The sequence below is a fragment of the Miniopterus schreibersii genome, assembly GCF_964146895.1.
Source record: "Miniopterus schreibersii genome assembly, chromosome: 3".
Classification (NCBI taxonomy): Eukaryota; Metazoa; Chordata; class Mammalia; order Chiroptera; family Miniopteridae; genus Miniopterus; species Miniopterus schreibersii.
The window spans coordinates 7044608-7053205 of NC_138103.1; positions in this window are offsets into that span (position 1 = coordinate 7044608).

Consider the following 8598-nt stretch of genomic DNA (forward strand, 5'->3'; position numbering starts at 1 on the left):
AGGAGTATGGAGAGCCCAGAGCTAGCGCTTTCCGTTGTCCCCAACTCCCAGGACCCCAGTCCGCTTAACCCCGACTCTGAAGGGCCTCGCCGTCCGGCTGTAACCTACCTTCCCCGCTTGTCTCCCGCGGCCGGTCGGAGTCTCCGCTGCAGCCCAGCGCGTCCGCTCCGTCCGAAATAGGCCACGTGCGCCCCAGCCCCGGCCTGGGCCTCTCGCTGGCGCCCCGCCTGGAGGGCGGACCCTGTTGCCTGCTCAGCTCTTTCCTCTTTTTCCTCCTTTTCTCCTTTTGCTGGCGTCACTTTTCTGGTCTCCCGGTCTCTGGAATATCTTGCCGTTCGAATACATACCAAATCAACCGCCCCCAAAGCTACCGCTGCCCTGTCCGGTGTGGTGTGCCTACTGTGCGCCAGCGTCATATTAAGCGTTTCACACACCTGACCTCTTTTATAATTAAATGTATTGGGCTAAAATTTCGCACACAAAGTCTAGTCTCCTTAGGACATCATATGTTTGACCCCCCCCCCACCCTGTTCCTCCCCCACCCCCTTCTCTGTGTTGTCTGTATCTGAGTTTGTTGATCTCTTTTGATCTACACAGAGGTGGGTCCATTTTACAGATGGGCTCATTGAAGTTCTGGGAAGTAAGCTGATTTGCCTAAATTATACAATAAGGATTCTCATAGCATCCCCCAAAAACCAGTAGCCTAGGTGGAAAATTGGTACCTCACAGGCCAAATCCAGTCCACAGAAGTATCTCGCTGGACCTTCAGGGTGTTTTTTACATTTAAAAATTAGCTTTTAAAAAGAGAGAGGTCTTTTGCAAATTTCCATTTCCAACATTTTAAAATTGAGGTATTTCATATTACTCTTGAAAAAGATATCTAATTCTCCCTTTTTATGGATAGGGCAACTAAAAATCAGAAATGATGAAAGAGAAATAACATTTCAGTAAATTCTTAAAATCCCTACCTTGCCCCTTTACTACAGCTGTGTGGGAATCAAGAATATCTCCCTTTGACAAATGAGGGAACTAAAGCTTTGTTCTAAGTCCCATAGCTGGTAAGTAGCAGATTCCAAAGCTCATGTTCTTTCTGTTGCACCAAACTCTCTCTCAGAAATGAGGTTACCCAAGGAAACTGGTAGCAGAGCCAGGACTCAAACCTGCGCCTCAGTCTGCAGAGCCCAGAGCATAATTTGGATGTTGGGATTAAATGTGGTCAAATTTTTGTTTTTCCCCAGAGCTGGGAAAAGGTGTCAGATGCCTGGATAGTCACACTCAAGATCCCTAAGCCACTTTGATTGTGTTCCTTCTCTCAAGTAGTCATTGAGCCCAACTATGTGCCTGGCACCATTGTAGGTATTGGAGATGCAGTAGTGAAGGAGGCAGACAAGAATCTTGACTACTGTGGTCCTTCTAAGGGTGTAAAAAATGTAAAAAATTAACGAGAAAATTTCAGATCCTGATAGGTTCAAGTGTGGTAAGCAGTTAGACAGACATGAGCAGAACACGGACGATGGGCCAGGTGCAGAAATTCAGTTGATGGTCACGTAGTTTGGACCCCTGACCTTTCCTCCCTAGAGATAACATCTAGGCCTCAATTGTATTTCATCTCCAGGCCCAGAAAAGCAGCACAACCAGATCAGTGACCCCATGGCTGACCTCAGGACCAGCTGCATTGAATAATGACCCCCTGCCCTGGTGCTGACCAATCAGAAGAGACCACAACCCTGAAACGACACTTCTACAAAGCTGCTAAATATTCTGTTAAGATCCTCTCCTGGGAACTCCCCTAAAATCACCCTTGAAAAACTTTAGGACCTAGGACCCAGTGGGCTCTCCCTCTCAGGAGCACACCTGAGCCTTTCCCTTCCCCTCCCCCCTTTCTCCCCAGGCTAGGCTTCCCTCACTCCCAAGCTCCAAGGGCCCTTCCTTTACCTCCATAATTTGTTTCCTCAGCCCCTTTCTTCTAGGAATTACTTCTTCCACCTCTATAATTTACCAAATAAATGTTGTCTTTTAGTTGGAGTCTTGGCTCTGAATTCTTTCTTAGCCAGAATTCACGTACTGAAGTTGCTGAACCCAGGTCCAGTGTGACCCCATGGGTCTAACACCTGGTGGTCATTCCTGCCACCTACAACAGAAGGACTTTGGAACGGATGCTTTGAAAAGGACAAGGACTCCATCCATTTGCTCTACAAACATGTACAAGTGTCTACCTAGAATTGGAGCTAGTTCCTTTTCTTGAGAATCTCATAGTCTGGCAAAGAAGATTGTGATACAAATTACACATGAGTATATATAAATAAATTTTATATATACATGAAAAGGAAACTAGGTGTTCTGGCAGAATAGTGGGGTAAGTGAATAATGCTGTTGAAGGGAGTGGATTTGGGGTACAGGCCTCAATGAGGAGACAGATGTGAAGAACCTTCAAAGATGAGCGGGAGCTTGCCAGATTGACAAAGAGGTAGCAGCTTGTGAGACTGTAAACTCTTGTGAGGAGGACATCATAGTCCAAGGACACTTCACCAAAATATTTAGTGGGGCCTACTGTGTGCCAGGCCTCTTTTAGGACTGGGAGGTAGAAAGTCAGTTTTGAAAAAGTCCTTAGCTTACTCATTCCTCTTCATTTCATTATTTGCCTTCAGCCTCACTAGAACTTCAGTTCTTGAGTCCCCAAGGACTTGGTGCTTACTCTTCACTCTGCCTAGAACCCTCTGCCTCCTGTCCCATCCTCCACTTCCCCCTTTCTTAGTTTATTCCAAGTCACCCTTGACCACTTCTTTGGAGAGGCCTTTGGATCACACAGGATTCTCTGCTGCATGTGCACTTCCTGCATGGTCCTTTCTACGCTTGAAATCACTTGTTCAACGTCAATCTTCTGCATAGAAACTGAGGACAGAGACTTGGTCTTCTATCCCCAGGAACCATCACACACCAGGTAGTGCTGTTGAGTGACTAATTATGCTCAAGAAGCTCTAAATGATGTCAATGTAAAGAAACATTCAAACCTGTGAAGAATTTTTGTGAGTTTATTTAAGCCAAGCTGTCGACAAGTGTTGGGAAACACGGTCTCAATAGACTGAGATAATGCTCCTCGGAAGGGCAGTTTTGCACCTTGTTTTATACATTACAATCAAAAGAAGAGAGGTAGGTAGGTTACATAAAATCCATTGGTGATAGATTAGGGAGGCGGGAGAAAGCAAAGTGGGGGAACCTCTGGGATTGGATAAAAAGAAATGCTAGACACATAGTTCTTTTACCTAAGTGGGTACAGTATAGTTAACAGTCAACAATTAATAACAATGAGGGTGAGACAGGCCAGTAAGCCAGGACAAACGGAATAGGGAAACTGAGACAGATAGTTAAACAGCAGTTTCAGCATCTTCCCTAAACCAGGGACACTTAAGAGTAAATGGTTAGCACTTCTCCGGAACCAGAGGGTAAATAGCTTAAATCACCTTACTCAGGGAAACAGCAGAAATCCAATTAGTGCCATTTACCAATCACACCCAAGGACAGACAAATTAAGGAAATAAACCTGATACTTCAGCATAAAGCTGATGAATATTCTAAGACCTCCCCTAATCACCCAGCCTTTAAAACTCCTCAAAAGGAAGATCCAGCACGTGCTCTACTTCCCAGGAGCACGCCCATGCTTCCCCCCACTTTTTCCCCCACAGACATGCATCTCCTAAACTCTAAGGGACCCCACAAGGCTTGCAACCAGGACAGCAATGGGCAATGGTAGTTCATCCTGGGCAAACCCCCTGAACCTGTCCCCAAGGCCACTTTTTCTTTGATTTTTTAGTGAGCCAAAGCAGACCACCCTAGGCTCATTTCCCAGCCTTTCCTTGTTTCAGTCTCCAGCTTTAATAAACATCCTGTAAAATTCACTGGGACTTGCACTGTGAAATCTTTCCTGCACAAAGGCAAGAACCCACACACTACCAGCCAGCCCTAGGCAGACCGGCCAAGGGCCAGGTCCCCTTTCCAGTAACAAGGGGATTTGTGGTCTCCGCAGAGTGGTGCCTTGTGCTTTGACAGGTCCATAAAAAGGAAAATTACTTTAATATTCCAAAGATATGTAATCATAGACGCAAAAAGTAGACAGGCTTAGTGAAGGTAAAGTTTAAAATTTGTCAGGGAGGATGCAGGCCTAGGACAGGACTACCTGCCATAAACTGCTTTTAGTTAAAAAGTTTTCACTTCAGACTATTCTTTATGGTTACTTTACATTGCTGAGTTTGCAAAACTACCACCCAGGCCTTCCCTGAGCTTGCCAGGTTAAAATGTGGCCCCTTTTCATCCATAGGGATGAGGCAAGACTGTAACCTTGGAAGTCAGGGAGGAATTTTTCCCAAAAGTGAAAGGCAGGTAAATGGGAGGCAATCAGGTCCTATGTGCCTTTATTGAGAAAAATACTCTATCATCTCTAACCTATAAGCTATTATGATCTAGGTTTTGCTGCCTGTCTCACTTCTCTGTATTTTGCACCTAGTATAACATTTACTCGTAGTTTGAGGGCACTCCATACAACTTTTCAGTGTTTATAATCTGACCATGAGATGAGTTCCCATTTACTCATCTACTTTCCATTGGGAGCACTGAAATGCTGTTCATTATTAATCTGATTCCTGCTAGTTGTGCAACTGGATGCTGTAACCTTAAGGTTTAATCGGGCCAAGGCTGCAAAAGAACACAGTGATGTAAATTACAATTACCATCTAAAAATTCCAGAGGCCAGGAAGACAGTAAGTTTCATAAATAAATTTCCTGTGCCCCAGCAGCAGTTATAAAAGGCTATGTTTTTATAGACCCTTCGGCTTCCATCTGAATTAATATAATTAGTAGTCCTTGTTGGGTTAGCAGTAAGCACATTTGCATAATTGAGTTCTAGCATTTATACATAAAATTCCTATCTCAATATTCCTTTTCTACTAACCTTCTACAATTTCCCTTGCTCTTCATAGTTTGTCTCTTTTTACTCATTTAGAAATAGCTAAGTTATTAGGACAAACTCCTTACTTTTGCAATAGCATTTCCTCTAATTTTTTTTTTTTAATATATCTTTATTGATTTCAGAGGGCGGGAGAGAGAGAGAGAGAAACATCAATGATGAGAGAGTCATTGATCGGCCGCCTCCTGCACACCCCCGACTGGGGATCGAGCCCACAACCCGGGCATGTGCCCTGACCGGAATCAAACTGCAATCTCCTGGATCCTAGGTCGATGCTCAACCGCTGAGCCACGCCCAGCCGGGCTTCCTCGAAATTTAAAAAGAGAAATCATAAAAAGAGTATTACTGATAATACAAAAGTTATCTTAGCCCGGCCGGGCGTGGCTCAGAGGTTGAGCATAGACCTGTGATCCAAGAGATCAAGGTTCGATTCCTGGTCAGGGCACATGCCTGGGTTTCAGGCTTGATCCCCAGTAGGAACGTGCAGGAGACAGCCAATCAATGACTCTCATCATTGATATTTCTCTCTCTCTCTCTCCCTCTCCCTTCTTCTCTCTGAAATCAATAAAATCATATTTAAAAACAAATAAAAAGTACTGTAGAATAGGCCAGATATTACAAATGGATTGCATTATTTGCCCAGAGAAATGAGTCCTCCGTCACTGTAACTCAGAGGGAATTCCCCAATTGGGATTTAATTTTTCCCAATAATAATTTACCTATCCTTAAGGCTGTTGCTCTCCTGCTAGGAAATGCCTCAACCCAGTGAGAAAACATACAATCATAACTAACATATATATTTGTATGCTTGGTTTGGTGGCATTTAGATAAAATCCAATTACCATACCTCAAATGGATCTAAAGGAAGTGGGAAATGTCCCTGGGATCCGTGGAATGATTTTCCAGGCTTATATTTGGACAGATAGAAGATCTGCAGTATACTTCATGAGCTGCCGTAAGAAAAGGTTTCCAGTAATACTGTGATGAAATCATCTTTTTGAGATGCCGATGCGTTAGCTCACGTACATGTTGACGTCTAGGGAGTTGGGCTCCTATACATAAAATTGGTTTCTTATTTAGTCCAAGCCATAGCTGTTTGCCTGGGTCAAAGATTCCCCCTCACCCCTTTTTTTAAATCTTCACCCCAGGATATGTTTATTGATTTTTTTCATTATTATTTTAATTATTTTAAATCCTCACCTGAGGATATCTTTTCTATTGCTTTTTTTTTTTTTTAATATATCTTTATTGATTTCAGAGAGAGGAAAGGACAGGGAGAGAGAGAGAGAAACATCAATGATGGGAGAGTCATTGATCGGCTGCCTCCTGCACGCCCCCGACAGGGGATGGAGCCTGCAGCCTGGGCATGTGCCCTGACCGGGAATCGAACCCCGATCGCCTGGATCCTAGGCCGATGCTCAACCGCTGAGTCATGCCCAACCGGGCTCCATTGCTTTTTCAGAGAGAGTGTGGCGGCGGGGAGGGACATCAGTGTGAGAGAGACACATCAACTGGTTGCCGCCTAGACTTGGCCAGGGCTGGGGATTGAACCTGCAACCGAGGTATGTGCTTTTGGCCGGAATTGAACTTAAGACCCTTCAGTCCACAGGCCCACTCTCTAACCACTGAGCAAAACCTGCTAGGGCAAGGATATGTTTATTGATTTTAGAGAGAGAAGAATGGGGGAGGGAGAGAGAGAGAGAAACATTGATGTGAGTGGGAAACATTAATTAATGCCTCTCATATGTGCCCCAGCCAGGACTGAACCCACAGCCTAGGTGTGTGCCCTGACTGGGAATCATACCCACAGCCCTTCGGTACACAGGATGACACTCCAGCCAACTGAGCCGCACTCGCCAGGGCGCAGGTTCCCCCTTTGTGTTGCCATCTCTACTCTTTTCTTCTGCAGCTGTCATTGGAACTATAAAAGTGAGTCTTTCTTTGATTTAATAGGAAGCAAGGATCATTCTCAGGTCTAGATAATTTGGCTGATTAATGCTGCCTGTCTAGCTGCAGCATCAGCTAAATGATTTCCTATTGCTTTCATGGTGGCAGCTTTAGAATGTTCTGGAATTTTGATAATTACCAATTATTTCCATTTCTGTACGACATCTAATAATTCTGCAACCAATTTTCTATCCTTTATGTGCTGCCCTGAAAAAGTTAAGAAGCCTCGCTGCTTCCACACCATTCTAGAGTTGTGAGCTACACCAAGGGCATAGATTAGTGCAAATATTGGCTATTTGATTATCGGCTAATTGACAAGCCCGAGTAAGAATAATTAATTCAGCTTGTTGGACAGATCTTATTCAAGTAAATAAGAACCTTCTGCCTGCCGGCATGGCTCAGCGGCTGAGCATTGACGTATGGTCCAGGAGATCACAGCTTGATTCCTGGTCAGGGCACGGGCCCAGGCTGTGGGCTCGATCCCCAGCAGGAGGCAGCCGATCAATGACTCTCTCTCACCGTTGATGTTTCTCTCTCTCTCTCCCTCTCCCTTCCTCTCTCTGAAATCAATAGACTTTTTTTTTTTTTTTTTAAAGAACCTTCAATTATGTCCACCATGGAAGCTAATCGCGTATTCAGCTTGGTAACATTACTGTTCATCTTTCACAGCTCCATCTGTAAAACAAATGAAGTCAGCATTACCAAGGAGCTTCCTGTAAATTATCCCTAGGAACAAAAAGGGGTCAGTGGGAAAGTGTAATGGTGGATGTCTTCACCCTGCAAAGAAGGCAGCCAAGTTGCTGAGCTAAGACTGTTACATCTAGCCCTGACCAGTGTGGCTTGGTTGGCTCGGTCCCCAGTAAGGGGCATGCAGGAGGCAGCTGATCGATGTTGGGCTCTCATATCCATATTTCCCTTTCTCCCTCTCCTTTCCTCTCTCTCTAAAAGTCAATTTTAAAAGTATATATATGTATATATATATATATACTTTTAAAATATATATATATATATTTTTTTTAAAAGACTGTTACATCAAGGTAAAGTAATATTAGGCGCAGAAGGCAAGAACCAGTTGACTGATGGAAGTGTTGAGTGTAATGAGAATTCAGTGAAGATTCAACGGAATGAGGAACATAAACAAAGGAGAGCCCATAACTATCTTCTCTGTTTGTTTACATAACACGCCTGGCAGAGATTGCTGTCAAGCAGAGAGGGAGCCCTTTGGCTACGGAGTCTAATTGCTGACTATAATATTCTATATGATGATCTCTATGTTTTTGAGTTAAATTTTCTAAAAGTATTTCCTTTATTTTCATGTATAAAAACTTAGAAAGTTTATAATGTAGGTGTCCCAGAGTGGGAGCTTTAGGCAATTCTTTTAGAGCTTTTAGAGCTTGTTTCTCTTCTGGGTTCCACTGACTTAGATCAGGTCAATTTGATTTTAATAAGATATATAGAGGCTGGGCCATTAATAAAAATTTGGAATCCAATTGTGACAGTATCCAATCAGACCCAGGAACCCTCTAAGCTGTTCTTTGTTTGTTTTTAGAAAAGGAAAAGATATTATTCCTCTCAGTCTTTCAGGGTTCATTAGTAGCCCATTTTTTTTATATGAGATAGCCAAGGTATTTTACTTGAGGTTAAAAAAAAATAAAATTTGAAGCTTAGCCTTTGAGACCTTATGTCCTTTT